This window comes from Rhinolophus sinicus, linkage group LG03 (genome assembly GCF_036562045.2).
Source record: "Rhinolophus sinicus isolate RSC01 linkage group LG03, ASM3656204v1, whole genome shotgun sequence".
NCBI lineage: Eukaryota > Metazoa > Chordata > Mammalia > Chiroptera > Rhinolophidae > Rhinolophus > Rhinolophus sinicus.
The window spans coordinates 52,004,381-52,023,131 of NC_133753.1; the positions used below are offsets into that span (position 1 = coordinate 52,004,381).

Below are 18,751 nucleotides of genomic sequence, written 5' to 3' on the forward strand. Positions count from 1 at the left end.
CCCCAATAAACTTCAAAAAAAAAAGATATTTCCACACAATAAATGAGATCAATAAGAATAAAAATGGCAATTTTATTCATTGTCTAGGAAATGTGTCCCTATTGAAATTTCAATTTAAAAGCTAAATAAACTTTGGAAATCACGAAAATGAACTAATATGAAATACTTAATTGCCCAACATGCTACATAATTAAGCTCTTATTTTTACTTAGTTTATATTTACTGAATAAAGTTTTATGAATTCTGGTTTTTATTTTTAAAAGCCATTAGATTAAAGATTCATTATTCTAAAAAGTAATTCCCATACACACCAAAATTAACTTAACCTCACAAGAGAGAACTTTATCCTAGTTCAGTAATCCTTACTAGAAAAGATTCCAGACCTTCTGCTCTTAAGAGAAAACCAAGATCTCTACTGATTGTCATGAAAATTTCAGCCAATAATGCAAATTATTCAAATATAGATAATAATTATGATTTTGAGATTAGATTCAATGTTGAACAGCAGTCAGATTGAATACATTTGAAGGAAACAGGACAATTGCTTAAAATATGAAGACTATACACCAAATAATGAAGTATTCTCCATTCAAAGTGTTGTTTCCTGTGTGTTAATGTTTGAGTTAAAACAATAGAGGTCTGTGTACCTTTAAAACTAGGCAAACAACCTAGTAGTTTAATTAAACTCAATTTACACTCTGATGTGAGCCCAGTTTCCCAGCATGCTCAGTTACTAGGAGTGAAATAGACTTATTTTTCAAACATGCTGTACATTATATGGCTGCCATGCGGTTACACTTTCACACTGCACTCAAGTCTACTCTGCAAGGGGACAGCACTTCCCAGTACCACAGTGCCTGGGCATGCCGGGTGCACAATAAATACTGGCTTCCTTTCCCCTTTCCTCCTTCCTCCAAATATAACAGGAAAATGACAATACAATGCACACTTATAACATCCTAAGACTATTCCTGGGCATTCCATTCATTACTTTCCTATGTCATTACATAGGCATCCAAAATACCCCCTTTAACAGTATCTTTCTTGCACAAAACAACTCCAATTTGTATGTAGCATACAAACACATACATATATGCTGTGGGAAAAGAGGAAATACACCCAAATATTAACAGTTGTACAGTCATGCACCACTTAACAATGGGCATACCTTCTGAGAAATGCATCGGTAGAGGATTCATCAATTGTGAACAACACACAAACCTAGATGCTACACACCTAGGCTACATGGTATAGTCTATTGCTCCTAGGCTACAAGACTATACAGCATGTTACTGTACAAAACAACGTAAGATTAAATCAAGCACAAGAGAAATGATGCAATCAAGAAATGCAGTAAACACAAGAGGTATGAAGCTGCTGCCGGCATAACACAGCATACTGTTTTACAGCAAACATTTTTTTTAATAAGTAGAAAGAGTACAGTTTAAAATAATGATCAAAAGTATAGTATAGTAAATATACTATATATAAACCAGTAACAGTCAGTTATTATCATTATCAAGTATTATTTATGTACTGTACATAATTATATGTGCTATACTTTTATACGACTAGCAGTATAGGTTTGTTTACAGCAGTATTATCAAAAACACGTGAGTAATGCATTGTGCTACAATATTATCATGGCTACGATTTCACTAAGCGATAGGAATTTTTCAGCTCCATGATAATCTTACAGCACCATCATTGTATATGAGGTCCGACATTGACCCGAAACATTATTATGCAGCATGTGACTATATATCGTGATCCTAGAACTGAAAATAGTTTTTAATTTTCATCTTATACTTTCCTGTATTTTCCAAATATTTTACGATAAGTATCTATTAAGTCACCGAGTTTGATACAACACAGTTCCACTACACACTCACCAGTGACTAAAATGATGATGACACACCAAGTGTTGACACTGGAGCCACTGAAATTCACACACTGCTAGGTGAGAGTATCAACTCGTACAACCACTTTGGGAAACTGTTTCACAGGACTGACCACAGCTCCACATATATGAAGACCCAGCAATTCCGCTCCTAGATATATACCCAAAGAACCCACATACAAACTCGTGTATGAGAAAGTAACACTATTAATAACAGTCAAGAACTACAGACAACCTGAAAGCCCAGCAACAGTAGATAAATCAATTATTGAGGTATATTCATATGATCAAAAATTCAATGAGAAATGTAGCAATATAGTTAATAATGGGAAAGAACAAGTTACTATTTCATGCAAATCCATGGATGAATTTCAGACATAACGTTGAATGAAAAAAGGTCAAACACAAAAGAGTATATATTATATAAATTATTCCATTTTTCTGAAGTTCAAAAACAGTCAAAATTTGCCTATGGTGATAGAAATAGGATGGGGGTTATCCTTGCTGAGGAACATGACTGGGAGAAAGAACAAGACAACTTCTGGAGGATTCTGTACACTTATGATTTTTGCACGTTTCTTTTATTTTTATTTTTTTTATTGGAGAATATTGGGGAACAGTGTGTTTCTCCAGGGCCCATCAGGTCCAAGTCATTAATCTAGTTCTGGAGGGCACAGCTCAGCTCCAAGTCCAGTCGCCGTTTTCAATCTTTAGTCGCAGGGGGCACAGCCCACCATCCCATAAGGGAATTGAACCTGCAACTTTGTTGTTGAGAGCTCGCGCTCTAACCAACTGAACCATCCGGCCGCCCCTCCGGCAGCTCAGCGGCAGCTCACTGTCTTCAATCTAGTTGTGGAGGGCACAGCTCACTGGCCCAGGTGGGAATCAAACCAGCAACCCTGTTGTTCAGAGCTCGTGCTCTAACCAACTGAGCCATCCAGCCACCCCCTGAACTTTTCTACTTAAAGCAAAACACAAACTGGGTTTGAACCACAGCTCTAATTACTTACTAGCTGTATGGCTTTGGGCAAATTTTTTAACATCGCTAAGCTTCCATTTCTACCTCTGTAAATGGGAATAAAAACAAAAACATCACCTAGTTGGTGGGAATGTGATGAGAATTAAATTAAGCAATGCATGTAGTGTTTAATACAGTGCCCAGTGACAGGCAAATGCACAATACAGAACAGTAGCAGGGGCAGACATCTCCTGAGGTCTTCTGTAGGTGCCAGGCACTGCCCGAAGCTTTCAGTTCTTAATCACTTTGCAATATCATCTCTCCCAGTTCCTGTTCTTACCTATCACTCAAAGCCAGAAGCAAAGGCTGTGACCTGGGCATTCAGAAGTCATCTGTGTAGAACACCAACCTTGGCATTTATTTCAAGGAGAGGTTAAATCACTTCTTTTATTGCTGCTGTGGTCTCAAAGAAAGGAAACTGGCAGGAGTCACGCATCGGGATTAATCACAGACTATTGAAGAGAAAAATGACTTTAGCTTCTGAAAGCAGTAGCTGCATTTCTGCAGGAGAAAGAATATTTTATTCTGGTGGAATGATTCATTTTAAATTGAGGAGTCATTTGGGAACTGAAAGAGCTCATCTTTCTTCCCTAAGAAAAGAGAGGAGACAAGAAACTCTCTGTTAAAAAGTTTTTCATTTTGACTAGCTAAATTTACCATCCTTTAATGTATTTCGGATCTACAACTAAAGGAACTTTTAAAGTATAAGCTTGCTACGTAAAGTAACTTAAAACATTGATCATGAAGCAAGGGATTCATATTATATAAGATTATTTTAATGAAACGACAGACTATAAACACTGATAGAATCACCTCCAATTTACAAGATTAACTTGTAGGTTTAGAAATGAGTCATGTCTCATGAATTTTGCTTCGACTAAATTAAATTTTTCTTTCAACTCAGGAAAGACAGACTGCCTGGACTTGAACCTAGACCCACCACTTACTAGCTGTATCACCTTGGGCAAGTTATTTAATCTCTGTGCCTCAGTTTCCTCAACTGTAAATTGGGATAATAATAGGGTTATTATAAGGACTATATGAGTTAATAGATATTAAGTGCTTGAAACAGTGCCAAGCACTTTTGAGTGCTATATTAATATTACTATCATTAATTTTTATATTTTCTGATGTACATGCAAAATTGTCTAAAATTGTAATATTTAATCATATGTTTTACAGATATAGGACAGACTGCCTAAAAACTAGAGGAGGGTATGTACTAAGATTATATCAAATGAGCATGAATATTTGGTTTTATAGGTATACACATGCACACACACAAAGTCTCCCTCCCTCCTCCTTCGCCTTCTCTCTCTCTATCACACACACACACACACACACACACACACACACACACACACACACACAAGTAAATCACTCTAGAACATAATGTACCAGTGATCCCAGGTTCTGTTGATCCAAAATGATCCCAACAGATGTGTGAAATATCACTCTTATTTCAAATATGTCTAAGGACTCGTTTAAAAAACACACACAGTGAAAAGGTATTTGCTTTTTGTATTTCAAAAACCTGCTGGAACCCCTCCACGGCACAAAGGGGATGATGTTCAAACATGGTCTCTTTGCAACCTGCAGTGGAGGAGGCCTACTGAAATTTTACATTTTCCTCCAATTGTGAGCACAAAAAGCTTTTCATTTTGTTCCAAAGGAAATGATCTTTCCATAGCTCAACGACATCATCATTTCTGAATAGAGTGGGCATCCGGTAGCCATTACACAAGGGCTAAATGCTAAAACCCAAGGGTATAAACGTTAAAAGCAACTCAATGGAAATGTCAGTGACAACATTCTGTCTTTGATTTACAAGAATCCAACTCAGAAAGAGAGAACCCTCAAGCAAGGGAATTATGAAGAATATCAGCACAACATAAGGGGAGCTTCCCGTTCCCCAACCCTCTCTAATAAAAAGGCTTTTTAATACCCATATGCCTTTGCTTTTCTATGTGGAGGAGGATTATGCTCGAAAAGACTACCACATATAATTCTTTCATTTCACCAATAGGTACATTCACTTTTCTACCAACACTGGCCAGAAATCAGATCACTGTGGGTTTTCCCTATTACCAGAGTGACATAATTAAGAGGAATTTGCTGATTAGTCCAGGTATCAAAGAACTTTATTTTGATGAAAAAATAAATAAGTAACTGCTCATTCTATCCTTGTAACAGAGTTTAGGACTTCTAACTAGCTCTCCATTAAAGCCACATCTATAAACACAGCTAACGCACGATGGTAATTCCTATCTTTGCTCTTACCCTTAGTTGTAAAAACCTTGATCAGGTTTATTATCCAGAACGTGGCACAGTAGCCTTCAGTATGAGATGGATGATAAATAGAAAGCTGCATACTAGACTGACTTTTAGGAATGAATTAGATTCTAGGAGCTCAAGGAAAATATAGGAAATGGCAGCCATATTTTATTTGCAAAATAAATTTCCAGCAGAATCTACTTTCTTGCTGAGTTGAACTGCTTGGTTGGGTTTTGGTACTTCGTCAAGTTGCTTTGGGTCTTGATTGACTCATTCATTCTTCAAATGTGTATTTGACTCTACGATGTGTAAGACACTGCGCCAGGTACCAAAGAAGATAAAAATGGCCTCATTTCACTCCGGGGTGTCTTTCCTTCCACAACCTCCCTTCACATTGACCACACACAGCCAAAGGACACGCCCACCCCCACACAATGCCCACATAGGGCCCCAGTTTCCTCTCCTTAAGCCTCTGCACACGCTAAGAAAATATCATACTTATCACTTTCTTTTTTGTTATAAAGATAATACATACATGATTTTTATAAAACTCAAACAGTCAAGAAGGGCACGAAGTAAAAAAGGAAAGGTTGCTCCCAACCACACCACCAATCCCCACAGCCCAGAAATAACAACATTTCTTGGGATGTCGTCCAGAAATTTATATTTGCAATCAAGAATTAAGACTTGTTTTAAGCAAAAATGAGGTCTCAGAATATATACTGATTTGCACTTTGCTTTGAAAAAAAAGTAATAGTCTGTTTTTTTTTAATTTTCCTTTTTCAGTATTTACAGATTTGCCAATTCCATAATATGCTTGTACCTTAATTTACTCAACCAGACCCTGGTTAAGAGATAGTTAGGTTATTTCCAGTGTTTTGCTATGAGAACACTGCAATGAACCTGGTTGTGTGTGTGCCAGCACACTTGTGCAGTTATATTGGTGAGATCAATTCCTAACTGGGGCACGGCTGAGTTACAGCATGCAGTCTTAATTTTGACAGATGATGCTGTGGCCAATCTCAGTGGTTACCTACCCACAGCAACGGCCCATTTCTCCCTGGCCAGCAAAGCTCCAGGGCTGTATCCTCTCCCTCCAGTGCCCATGGGCTTCAGGGAAGGCTGGGCCCTTCTCTAGGCCTAAGACTGATCTACGCAATCTACAGAAACCTTATTTCCCCATGGCAGTCATTGGTTTCGGTGTGAGCATCAGAGTCATTTTTGCCAAAGGGACATGAAAGTTCTGCACGGTATGCCAAGCAAAAGTTTCTCTGCTGTCCTCTTTTCCTGCCACTGGAAAAGTCCCTCATCACGGTGAATGAGGATACAGGTTGGAGCAGCTGCAGCCACATTAGAACCACGAGGAGACAAGCTTAGGAGGAATGTCAAACACTGAGCCTGGCACAGAGGAAAGAAGAAATGCATCTGGTCTTCCAATAATTAACCCCCAAAACTGCCCAAAATTTGGACTTCAGGTTTATATGCGATAATAAATGTTCTTCCTATTTAAAGCACTTTTAACTGAGTTTTGTTTACTTGTAGGTTAAATATCCCCACTGCCAAACTGCTCTCCAAAAAGAAGCCCACTGGATTTATAATCCCACCCACAGCACATATGAGAGTCTCCATCTCCTCACGCCCTCAGCTTCACAGGGTTTTTGTCCCCATCTAGTCTCAGTACATTTTCACATAATAGCCAGAGCCTTTTCTTCCTTGGAGAGTCTAGCAGCCCTTCACTAAAAAAAAGGACACATTGCAAAACGGTAACACAAGGCTTCTTACCCTTGGCCCACATTTCACTTTGCTCTTCCCAAGGCATCACACTGAGGCACAAGGCTCACCTGGCTCCTTCAGGAGAGAAGGCAGCATCCTCACAGGGCCGGGACATAGCAGTCACAGCTCTGCCAGAGCTGAGACCTAGCGGTACAGAAGGACCAGCCCTACTCTGGCAACTAGATGAGCTCGTCTGGGTGTGCCACTTGTGAGTGACTGAAGAGAAGTCACCTAACTTCCTGAGGCCTGTTTCTTCAGATATAAAAGCAGGGTTCCGGAAACTAAGGCCCAGTTTCCTTCTAAAGATGGGGACAGAGTGCATGTGATGGCCTTGATGATAACCTGTCACTGACTCTTAGAGATGGGACTTAGGCTGAGTTCTCACAGACCTATGCTAAGAGGTGACCATGCAAAGGATAAAGCCAAGCCTCTGGCCTCTCTGGATACTTTGACCCTCTTTGTCCTTTTTGCTTTCTGTCTGTCACTCTCCTGTCACCACAGTGGGCGGCATGTCAGGTTATGACTGCTGACCAGAAGAAAACCCAGCCCATCACTCCGCTCCTCCCACAGATGAACGGAATCCCCAGTACCACCATCACAATGGATTCACACAGCAATGTCCAGCCAGCCAAGAGTCAGAGAGTACCAGTCTAATTTATAGTCCTACCATGCCAAGGTCTAGGCTGGCACCTGAGCAAAATGTATGTGATTCTTCACCCAGCATCTCTAGGTTTAGCAAGGTCCCAAAAGGCTGTTTGGCCCAGACTTCCCTTTCCTCCCATTCGTTCTCTACCACTGTGGTGGACTGAAGCGCATTCCCAGTGCCTCACTCCCCTATAATGGAGTTAAATGTCCACCTTTTTGCTATATGACTCTGCAGGACTTCCCACCAGAATGGCCCAAGCATACATCCTCAAACCACTGATATTGGGCTTGGCCATGTGATTTCAGTTGGCCAACGGATTGTCTGCAGAAGTGACAACATAGCAGTTATGAGCCAAAGCCTTCAGACGCATCATGCATTTCCACTTGCCCTCTTATGCTACTGTGATCTGCCACGAGACGAGCCTGTCCTAGGTAATTGCTGTCCCTTCAGCCTGGGCCCCAGAATAAGCAACTGAGGAATAGACTGAAGCCAAACGGACGCCTGTAATGCAGCCTGGCCCAGCCAAGGCCAGCCTAGGTCAACCAAACCACACCCACCCAACAGGCAAGCAAGTAGGAACATAAATGTTTGTGGTTGTGAGGCACTGAGATCGGGGATTATTTGTTACCCAGCAATATTATGCAGCAAAAATGAATACAATTATCCTAAGAGCAAATATAACGGTTAAGTTTGCGTGGCACATAATAGACATGCAGTTAATAGAATATTCTGCTTATTTTAAGATCTTCATTCATTGTTCAAACACGTACAGAGCACTCATGAAGCACAATGGTAAGCCCATACGGAGCAGAGCGGAATAAAAAATACAAAGGCAACTAACTCCTGCATGTGTCTTTTTAGTCTAACAAAACTCCAAGCTTCCTAAATCCTACTGGGGGAGAGGGGTGACAAAGCTGCTAGTCATTTTATTCATTCACTTATCGTCCTGGGTCGAATCCCAGAAGGGATGAAATTCAGCATCTGTGTGTGGAAGTGATCTGATTCTTAAACTTATTAATGGTGAAATCTATTTCCTTCTACAAATGTACTGTTTACTTAAAAGACAATTTTTTAAAAGACAGTAAGAACTTTTGAGGGCAACTCAGAAGATGGGTTTCAGCCATATTCCTTCTTACGCTCACCTCCACAGAGTTGTAGGAGATTCGTACATGTAACAACGTTTGGCATGAAGTCTTTTCAAAGGTCTTTTGTAAGTCTACATAAATTGTATCCACTGGTGTGTGCTCCTCCCCACATTTATTTTCTCCCTCAGAGAACGTTACTAGATGCATCAAGCATGATTTCTCTATCTGCATGTTATGTTTTTTTAAGAGTCCAGTGATAGCACCCTCCCCTAAGCCAGCTGGGTATGGAGGTGAATTAGCTCTGAAACCGATAAGCATTTCTAACAATTCTAGCTGGGAATTCACAAAAGTGAAGTGTCAGGATAATAAGAACACACACATATACACCTTCCTGTGCAAATACTGTTCTGAGCACTTTAGACAATATTAACTCATATAAACACAAGATGAGCCCTGGCCTCCACCTGGCCTTTCAGGGAGTCAGGAGTTGGGCCTGGTAACTGGGCCCTGAAGCCTCTCTATAAATCCCAACCTGTGCCAGTGACGCTGCGTTTCCTGCACCCCCCTCCCCGCCCCCATCGTGGCCACACAATGAGGATCCCCAGGAAAGCAGCACAAAGGGAAGGCCATCCTAGAGCGTCCTTTATTTTAAGGCACAGCTTTTCCCTAGATAGTCCTCTATGATAAATCCTCAAGTTTCCTGGAAAGGACTTCCTTCCATAAGCCCCACAAAGCTGCCCACATCCTGCTTCCTCTGGGTGGGGCCCGCTCACCTCTCCAGAATCAGAGCGAAAAGCAGAGTCTCCTCAGCTCTCAGGGCCCATGGCCTCCTTAGCACAAGAAAGCTCCAAATCCTGGCTGTAACCTCAGACCTTGCCTGCCGGAAGGACCCAGAATCTCAGAAGCCCCAAGCTGCTCTCCTAAATGCTTTAATCTCTTCTTACTGAAGCCCCCCTGCCTGCTTACTAAGGTCAAAATGGGGGGTGGGGAGGAGGTGCTAGGGGGGAGCACCTCTCCTCCTTTCAGTCTAGTCTCTCTCCAAAGAGCTAGTTTTACATGTCTATGCGGCTTTGGGCCGCTCTGAATCTTCTACTGGGGGTGGCTGGGGGGTGGGGGGGAGGACAGAGTCAAGATTGTCTGGGTCAATGACAAGCTACAAATCTGGCCCAGGCCTCCACCTGGAAATCTAAAGCAAAGGATATTATTAAAGTCACAGGTTAAGGATCACTCACTCCACAGCTCCTCATTTAGAAGGCTGCAGTGGTGTTCAATGTAAACACTTCCCAAGAATGCTTTAAAACAGAGGGAGGTTTTTATTAAACGATTTAATTGAGGGCCACTTCTCATTGTGCAAAGCTTTTAAACGGAGGAATAAAAGGGGCCTGGTGGGTGTTTTCCAGACACTTGTTTTTAAAACCTGCCCTGCTGTCCTGGGGAAATGAAGCACAGCTCAAGGTCCCTGCATGGGCTCCCGCTGCTAATTCCTCAGCAGAAACAGAATACCTAATAAGCGTGAGCGCTTCATTCCAATATTCATTTCAAGGGTCATTAGAATCAGTGGATGGGAAAAGTAGAAAAAATAAGCCAGGCCAAAAAGGACCAAAATAAATGAAGAAAGACAACCTGGGAGAACAGGCCTGATGAAAGTGGGGCTTGGGTTACTCTACAAAGACACCAGGTAAAAAGGAATAAAGTGCTGATACTTGCTACAATACATCGATGAACCTGGAACACATTATAGTAAGTGAAAGAAGCCAGACACAAAAGACCATATATTGTATGATTCCATTTTACATAAAATAATCAGAACAGTCAATTGCACAGAGACACAAAGTAGACTAGTGGTTGCCAGAGCCTGGGGAGAAGGAGGAATGTGCAGTGACTGGTGAATGGGTGCAGGATTTCCTTGGGGTGATGAGAAAGTTTTGGAATTAGATAGTAGTGATGGTTGCACAATGCTGTGAATGTACTTAATGCCACTGAAGTGTACACTTTAAACTGGTTAAACTAGTCAATTTTATGTGATGTGTATTTTAACCAGCTCATGTATTTAAATGAACACCATGCCTTGCCCTAAGAAAAAGGATGGTGGGTTTGAACCCTACAGTTGTTTGGTGAACTGCAAAGAAATCATGCTCTGCTGGCTCTGCTGGCAAGAACAGTCCCAACAATGCCAGGAAGCCTGAAAGGCCTCCTTTACTCACCAAACAATCTGCAGGCTGGGGGTAAGCATGCCCTTCCAGTAATAAACGCTTTGAGCACAAACACACACAAACGATCACTGGCCATGAGAACTTGAAATACATTTTCAAAAACATGCTTTTATCAAGAATTCGCTCTATTTTTTTTTAAGGGGAACAGGACTTTATTGGGGAACAGTGTGTATTTCCAGGACTTTATTGGGGAACAGTGTGTTTTTCCCAAGACCCATCTGCTGCAAGTCAAGTAGTTGTCCTTTCAACCTTAGTTGCAGGGGGCGCAGCCCACCATCCCTTGTGGGAGTCCAACCCCGCAACCTTGTGGTTGAGAGCAAGTGCTCCAACTAACTGAGCCATCCGGCCGCCCGGGAGCTCAGTGGCAGCTCGTCTTCATTCTAGTTGCGGAGGGCACAGCTCACTGGCCCACGTGGGAATCAAACCCACAACCCTGTTGTCTGGAGCTAACCAATGGAGTCATCAGTCCACCCCCCTCAGATTATTTTTGCGAAACATTCCCCCCACATTCTCACCCTTCTTAGCACTAGTCTGTTTTTCTGTTTAGAAATCACTGTGGCTGCCAGAGACAGATAGAGGAAATACAAGGGTGTCAAGTTTCAAAAGGCTGGCTGACTTCCATCCCTCCTTCCACAAAACTTTATTGAGCACTTATTTTCTGCTAGACACAGGGATACAAGGTCAGTGGAGAAATCCATCCTCTTTATAGGTTTACAGGTTGGTGGGGGTTCGGACCTATGACAAAGGGCACTGATGGTGTTCTAACTGCTGAGACAAAGGCATAGACAAGCAGTCAATAATGTGTTGAAGAAAGGAATGAGTAGGTGAATTGGAGGAATAAATGAAGAGCCAGTGCAGCCACCAGCGCTCTGCGTCTAGAGAGGCCATCTAGGTTGTTAATAGCACAGCTCAGGACGAGACGAGTTTGAACCCTGGATCCTACCACTCGGTAGCTGCACAACTCTGACAAGTTACCCATTTTCTCATGGCCTTGTTCCCCTCACCTCTAAAATAGTGCCTATCTCACAGAGTTGCTGTGTTAATAGTTCTCAGACAGGGCTGCAGGTATGTGTTCTAAGAACATTTGCAACCCTTTCTCTCTTCTGTACCCCACCCAGCTGAGCGGGACTCATTGCAGGGACCCAGAACTGGAGTGCCAGGTGGTCATGCCCTGAGCAGACCAGTGTGAAGAACCAGGTAACCAGTGGCTCTAATCCAACACCCCCCTACACTCCCCTCCTTCCTCTCTCCCTCTCTCCCACCCTACACCCACACCCCCTCAGAAAAAAAAAGAGAAGAAAAGAGGGGGGGGAGAGAGAGAGAGAGAGAGAGAGAGAGAAAAGCGTACAGGTGGCCCAAAGCAGCACAATTAGGGCTGAGCTGGTCTGGCTACATCGGGAACAAAGGTGCCTAAGCCCCAAACCTGAAACTAACAAGTAAAAGAAATCTTAAGTTTGGTAAACTCCACCCTATGGTCCCTTTGCAAACGATTCTGTCTCTTATCTCTCCCTTCATTCTTTCTCTATCAGTTCCTCTCCAGCTCCTAAAGCTTTCACTGCAATCACCACTCTCAGTAAACTTTCCAGGTTTTTGATATTTGATTAGGGCAAGAGAGAGGCTAATCAACTTTTCAGCTGCTGCTGTGTAATTCTGAGAAAGTCACTGTTTCTAATAAGGAGAATGAAAATCGCATAGGCAAAAATGGTGAAATTTTTTTTAAAACTATCAATACAGCTACAATGAAGATCAAAGATATAGATTAATTCATAGGATATATTAGAACCTCTTCGTAACTTTGAAAACTGGGCCATTTCTTTTTCCTTTATAATAAAATCAAAAGAGGGCAGCTATTTAGAGTTTGAAACTCAGCTGGAATCCCCAAACTCCCACTTAGTATGGACTCTGAACCTTACCAGATCCTCACCTGGAAAACGGGACTAACACCATTGCCGTCACCGGATCCCAGGATCCCTGGGGGGGGTCATGGTCATAGTAGGTCCTACTCCCTGAATGGACTATACATTTTCAGGGAAAACCAAGTGCCTATTTCAAATGCAATAAAATACCAGGATAGAAAGCCAGGGGAAGTCAGAAGTGAAAACCAAGAGAATTATTGGATCCAAAACTAGAAAATCTTGGTCATCTTGCCTCACTCCTCTAGCAAAGAGATAAGCGACACTAAAAGATTATTAATAATAAAGGGCCTTTATAGACCTAAGAAAAAACTACAAAGCAACAGCCTGAAGGCAAGCAGAGATCCCTGTGATTGGGTGACTGGGAATAAACTCTACCCTATGCTGGGAGAAATAGTCAAGGTTCATGACAAACGCCATGTGCTCTAATTCCAAACACTCTTAACTCCTGACGACCCTGCACTGAGTCCCCTGAAAATGTTCACGGGAGCTGATCCTTCTCGGGTTGAATGATTGAGCTATAGCCTATTGTAGTAACAAGCACACATTCAGTAACCCTGCCTTAAACCCATCTTTACTAATTATAGCTCCATTCTGCCTCTAAGCCCTTCCTACCTGTAATTTTTAAAGCTTGAGGTAATTACAATGCAGGCACAGTTTTGTTTTTGTCGCAAGCACCACATAAATAGGAATTGGAACATGCACAGCTTCGTTTTGCTACACAATGTTCAACAGAGAATTTTGTTTTTAATCACTTACCCAACAACCAATTATCTTCAGAAATTCAGAGGTTAGCAGAGCTTGGAGACATGTGGAGATAATGTCTCTCTAACTTAGGACTTGAGGTGCCTTCAGAGCCTTTCTGAAAAGCTGAATCTACCCCTTCCATTAAAAAAAGAAAAGTAGGGTTTCATAAAAATTTCCCTTGGGATGACAAGCTTGCAGTGATCTTCAGTCGACTATTACACATCATCTAGTAGAGGAAAACAGTAAGTCAATCTAGACCTAAGGAGCCTGTGATGTTGAAAAACCAAGGCACAGAAAATGCACATTCTTAATCACCTCTGCTCAAGAGGAGCAAGCAGCAGTGGGAAGAACTTAGCTTTGTATTCCGACAGACCCAAGCACTCTCAACCCTCAACGCTGCCACTTCTTCTGGGCCCTGTGAGCTGCTACAAGATCCAGCTCCTCTTTGGGCCTCAGTTTCCTCATCAAACTAAGGCCACTGCCACCTGCCTCTCAGGAACATAGATTCAGAGATTGGAGGACAAATGCTGAGCACATTACTTGGCACTGGGAAGGCTGTCAATAAACAAATGGTAACTACTCATAACCCTGGGGTTATTAGCCCTATGGGTCAGCAACCACCATCCCCAGGGAAAAAGAGTATGAAGTCCAGTTTTTAGTCTGTCCAAGGAAACCTGAATTAAAGTGACAACCGTATGATAAAGAATTGAATGTCCTCACACTGGCTGGAGTCATAGATAAAACCAAGCCACCTGCTCTAAAAGCATGGCAATGGCAATTGCTGCTGCTTTAACGTGGTGCTTTGTACTCTCCTCCCAGCTCAGTTGCAGAAGTAGCCACTACCAAGCTTATTTTGCCAGTTACCAACATGCCAAAAGTGGATCCAGCCACATTCTCCATTGGCTTCCCAGCCTCAGGTAATACGCTTGCACAACTTGGGTAAGTACACACTCCTGGAGCAATGTGTATCTACCTGAATCCGGCCTCCTCTTTCTTCACTCCCCACTTCTCTGCATGATCTGTGCACACACCCTTTCCTCTCCTCTGTCAGAAAAGGATCTGCAATCAGTCATTTAAAACATGGTATACGGACCTAATAAAATGAATTCTACTTTAAACTGGAGTAAAGCTTTCCTTGTGCCAACGAATTGAGGAGGTATCTATCCAGGTGAGGCTATCTCAGGTGGGCCCCAGCTCCCTCCACTGTTCTCTCTGCTCATCATGATTCTGAGAATTCCCAACTTACTGTAACCCATGGTTTACATCTCTACCACCTGCAAGCTCCGTAAGTCAGGGACTGTATCCTGTTAACCAAGAGCCCAGTGAGGAATACAGAGCTTTGCCTGGAGTGGGGGCTTTCTAAGAATTTACTAAGTGAGTGAATAAAGAAATTGAAAAACAGAAACATTGGTGTGAATTTAAGATGAAGCACTCTTCCAGGGAGAGTGGTTTGGCAGGCGGAGGATAGCGCATGAAGAAGGAAGTTAAAGGGGGGTGGAACTGGGGCATTTGACTGAAAACTCCAACAGGCTTCCCCTACATGAAAGCCAGTCAACCTTGGTGTTATTCCCATCAAATCCTTTTTTCTTTCTTTTCCCTTTTCAGGGTTTTTGTGTCATAACTTGTTTCTTGATAACAGCAATGTCACATGACAGTATAAAGTAAGCGCTTGCTCATTCAGGGAAAATTACCCAATTCCAATTCCCCTTGAACTTTGTTTCTCCTGTGATGCCAACCTCTCAGCCATGTCACTGCCCTTTAGTGCCTGGATAAGAGGAGGAAAAGAAAGGAAAAACACAAGATCAGTTGTGTTTTTTAAAAAGGTCAATAGCGTCTCTTAAATAAATGGGTTTCAGGGGGAAAGAGAATTAAAGAGGTCATTAAATTTCTTTAACAATCCCTTACCCCATTGGTACAAGCAAATTAACTGTCCCTACTTGAAGGAAAAAAAAGAAAAAAAAAAGGAAGCCAATCGTACAGTCTATTCTTAACACAAATCAAGATCACCCTTTCTCTAAACGAAGAAACCCCTCACTAACTCTTCTTATTTTTCTTCACTTACTTTCTTCTAATCACGTTAGAATATTAGAGCTGCTACCCTGAAGTGAGAAATGTTCCAATAAATATTTTTATGTCCATATGTACATACACTTTTTCTTTCTTCCTTCCTTCCATTTCTTTCTTTCCAAATGTACTATTATATTCACAGTGTAACCATCCCTGTTCAAGCGCAACTTTTCAGACACCAAGAGTTCAATAGCATCCTAAAATGAACATTTTCCCCAAAATGGAGACAAGATTAGCAAATTAACAAACCATTCAATAATATGGCTTCATTTTGTTAGCCTGGTCCAGAAAAAAACAAAACAAACAAAAAAACCAACAGTAGGAAAACACTTTCCATATGGTCTAGTTCCCCAAAGGCTGAGGATTCCCCTTGAGACCATGCACCCCACATAACCTCCATTCTCAAGCCAACACAATTAAGATGGTTCCTGCAGTGGCCCTACTTCCAGCAATTGAATACAGCAATAGGAGCAGGGCACAGTAGTGGAAGGTGGAAAAAAGAGAAAAACCAACTAGGACAAAACGCCACAATTTTTTATTTTTTTAAATGAGTGTTCTTTTGATTCAAGTTAGGAGCTAAAAATGAACAAACACACCTCCATGGCTAGAGGGTATTCTCTTGGAAGTATGTCACCCTTCTACTAATAAAAATGCAATATAGAGGAACAGCACCCAAGAAAAATCAAATCCACAGGTCTGTGACCAGGTAGCAACATTCAGATGGGAATCTAATACAAACATCGTACTTAGGTACAACAGTAAATTAACCAAGATTCCAGAAAACTTGTCACAATAATAACACAGGCACTGAAAACACACTTTCTTAATAAAATACGATCAAATTCAGTATATATATATATATATATATATATATATATATATATACTATATGCAGGTTTTCCTTAGTCCTATTTCCCTATCATTTTTAAGATTATTTGACAAGTGGCTAAAGTCTCACCTCAGATGAGCTATGCTACTTACTGTAGAGCACTAATTCCCTAACTCACATATTATTCTATCAACAAGAACTATGCACTGTATTACATCTGCTGGACTTAATTACACATCAGGAATAAGCTTATTCCACAAATGCACAGGCATTAACACAATATCAACCACAAAACCTTAAGAATCTTGTTAGCTTGCTTTTTTGAAGGAAACTTCCCCACTTATGCAAAATTATTGTCTGTGGCAGAGGGTCTCCAAAAACTGATAGAGTCCTAGAGTATCTTTCCTCTTTTTAATCTGAAATCCTTTCATAATAGGACAAGTCACACTATCACTTGGTTTTCCCTGAGTAGGATAACCTTGACTCTTGCAAGGACTTCATGGCTTCAATTCCTGCATTCCCACCTCCTTGGCAGAAAGTGCCCAGGCAATATTTACTGTAAACTCGGAGGTAGAAACAAAGAAAACTGCAGAAAAAAGCACCATCTGCAGTCTCAGGTTGGAAAGCACCAACCCCCAGGCTCTTCAGATGGAGAGGTGGATTACAGAAGGCAGACTCAGGACAGCCTCATCAGGGCTGTGTTTCCAGTGAGCAACTCTGAAGAAAAAAGTTTTACAGAGTTCCTGAGATGAGTTCTGTATCTTCTCTAGTAGTTCACAAAGTGGCTATGGGAGCAAACCCCAAAGAAAAGGTTCTCAAATGCGGCGGCACATTAGAAGCACTTGGCTTTTTAAGATTCCATTGCCCAGGCTGCACGCCAGCCCACATGAATCAGGATCCCTATAGGTGGGACCTAGGCATTAGTATTTTTTAAAACTCTCTAAATGTCCAACCAAGTTCCAGAACCAATGCTCCCAGAACAATTCCTAACGTGTTTGAACAGCTTGTTGTGAGTAGCGTTGGAAAGGTGCTGCTTACTTGGGGTGTAGGGATGAGGGGGTACACACACAGTAAATATACAAAGTTTTTTTAAAATCCTGTGTAACTAACTCCAACAGGACAGCCAAGCACCTGTCTAGAGGCCAAACAGTGATGCAACTTGGAAAAGTCCCTTGGAAAGCTAGGATACGTGCTATAAATGAGGCGGGGGCGTTCGGGGACGACCTGCCTGAACCAGGAAGGCCAGGGTGAGGCAGGCAGCCACAAGAGGCATCCCTTTTTAAGGGATGGTCTGGACAAGCACGCTGGGAAATTAAGTAAAACTGCGTAGGGCAAGGGCGGAGGTGCTCCGTTTGGGTCCCGGAGGAACCGTGGCTCCGTCCGAGCTGTCACTCGAGCCCGAGGGTTAAAGTTGGTGTGCGAAGGCAGCCAATCCCTTTTCACCAAAGGGAAGACCTGGAGATCCTCATCCCACCGCCGCCCCGCGGCGAGTGCCCCCGCAACCCCCACCATATGTTCTTCAAGTCTCCCCGGTAGGACGCGGCGGGCCGGCGCCAGGAGCGCACCTTCCAGCCGGAGGACCCGCGCGCCTGGCGGGCGGGCGGGCGCTGAACGGTGCCCAGAGGGCGGACGCGCCAGATGAACGCTGCGCACCTGGCGGAGCCCGAGCGCCCTCGGCGACATCTCGGCCCCCGGGTCCCCGCACACACCCGGCCCCGCTCAAGGACTCGGCTCACTTACCGCCGCTGCAGCCGCCTATGGGTCCTGCTCCCGCCGCAGCCAGCTGAGCCCAGCTGAGTGCAGGGGCCGCGGCGCTGCCAGGAGGCCGGGCCAGCCAGGGCCACGCCCCCGGGGAGGAGGGGCAGGGGCCGAGCAGCGGGGCGACACTCGCGTGAGCGGCCTCCTGACCTGCGGCCCAAACTGGGATAGCCCCACGCCCGGACGCCCTCTCTCGGGCCGGCCGCCCCACCCACCTCTGCCACTCGCCTGACCCTCCCTTCGCTGCCACATGCCCTCACGCCGCCCCCGACCCTTGGGACACGGTTCCCCAGGCATCCATCCACCACCCCTTCTCCGGCTCACCCGGCCCGCGCCCTCTCTCCGACCCTCGCCAGCCCCTCTTCCCCCCTTCTCAGGCCTCACACTCCTCTCCTGCACCGCTTTGTCCTCACCCTTCCCCAGATCGGAATGTCCTCCCACCCCCACCATCATTGGGTATTTTTCTCCAAGCCTCGGCCCTTCCAAATTCCCCAAATTCCCCGTCTCCAGGACGCCTTTCCTATTTCA

At 43.3% G+C, this 18,751-nt stretch overlaps 1 protein-coding gene across 6 annotated transcripts in view; it reads right to left on the reverse strand.

Annotated features, from left to right (window-relative positions):
- The window catches only part of CGNL1 (cingulin like 1), a 140,527-nt gene extending 122,091 nt beyond the window's left edge, over nt 1-18,436 (reverse strand). For 4 of the 6 annotated variants that reach the window (XM_074327685.1, XM_019732244.2, XM_019732243.2 and 1 more), the window contains exon 1: nt 18,206-18,436. The gene's annotated coding sequence lies outside the window, so the exon portion shown is untranslated. Of the gene's footprint in view, nt 1-3,198; nt 3,219-15,260; nt 15,316-18,205 lie in introns of those variants that run through there. The other 2 variants (XM_019732242.2, XM_074327683.1) reach the window with 2 other exon arrangements.
- Between the last annotated feature and the right edge of the window lie 315 nt (nt 18,437-18,751).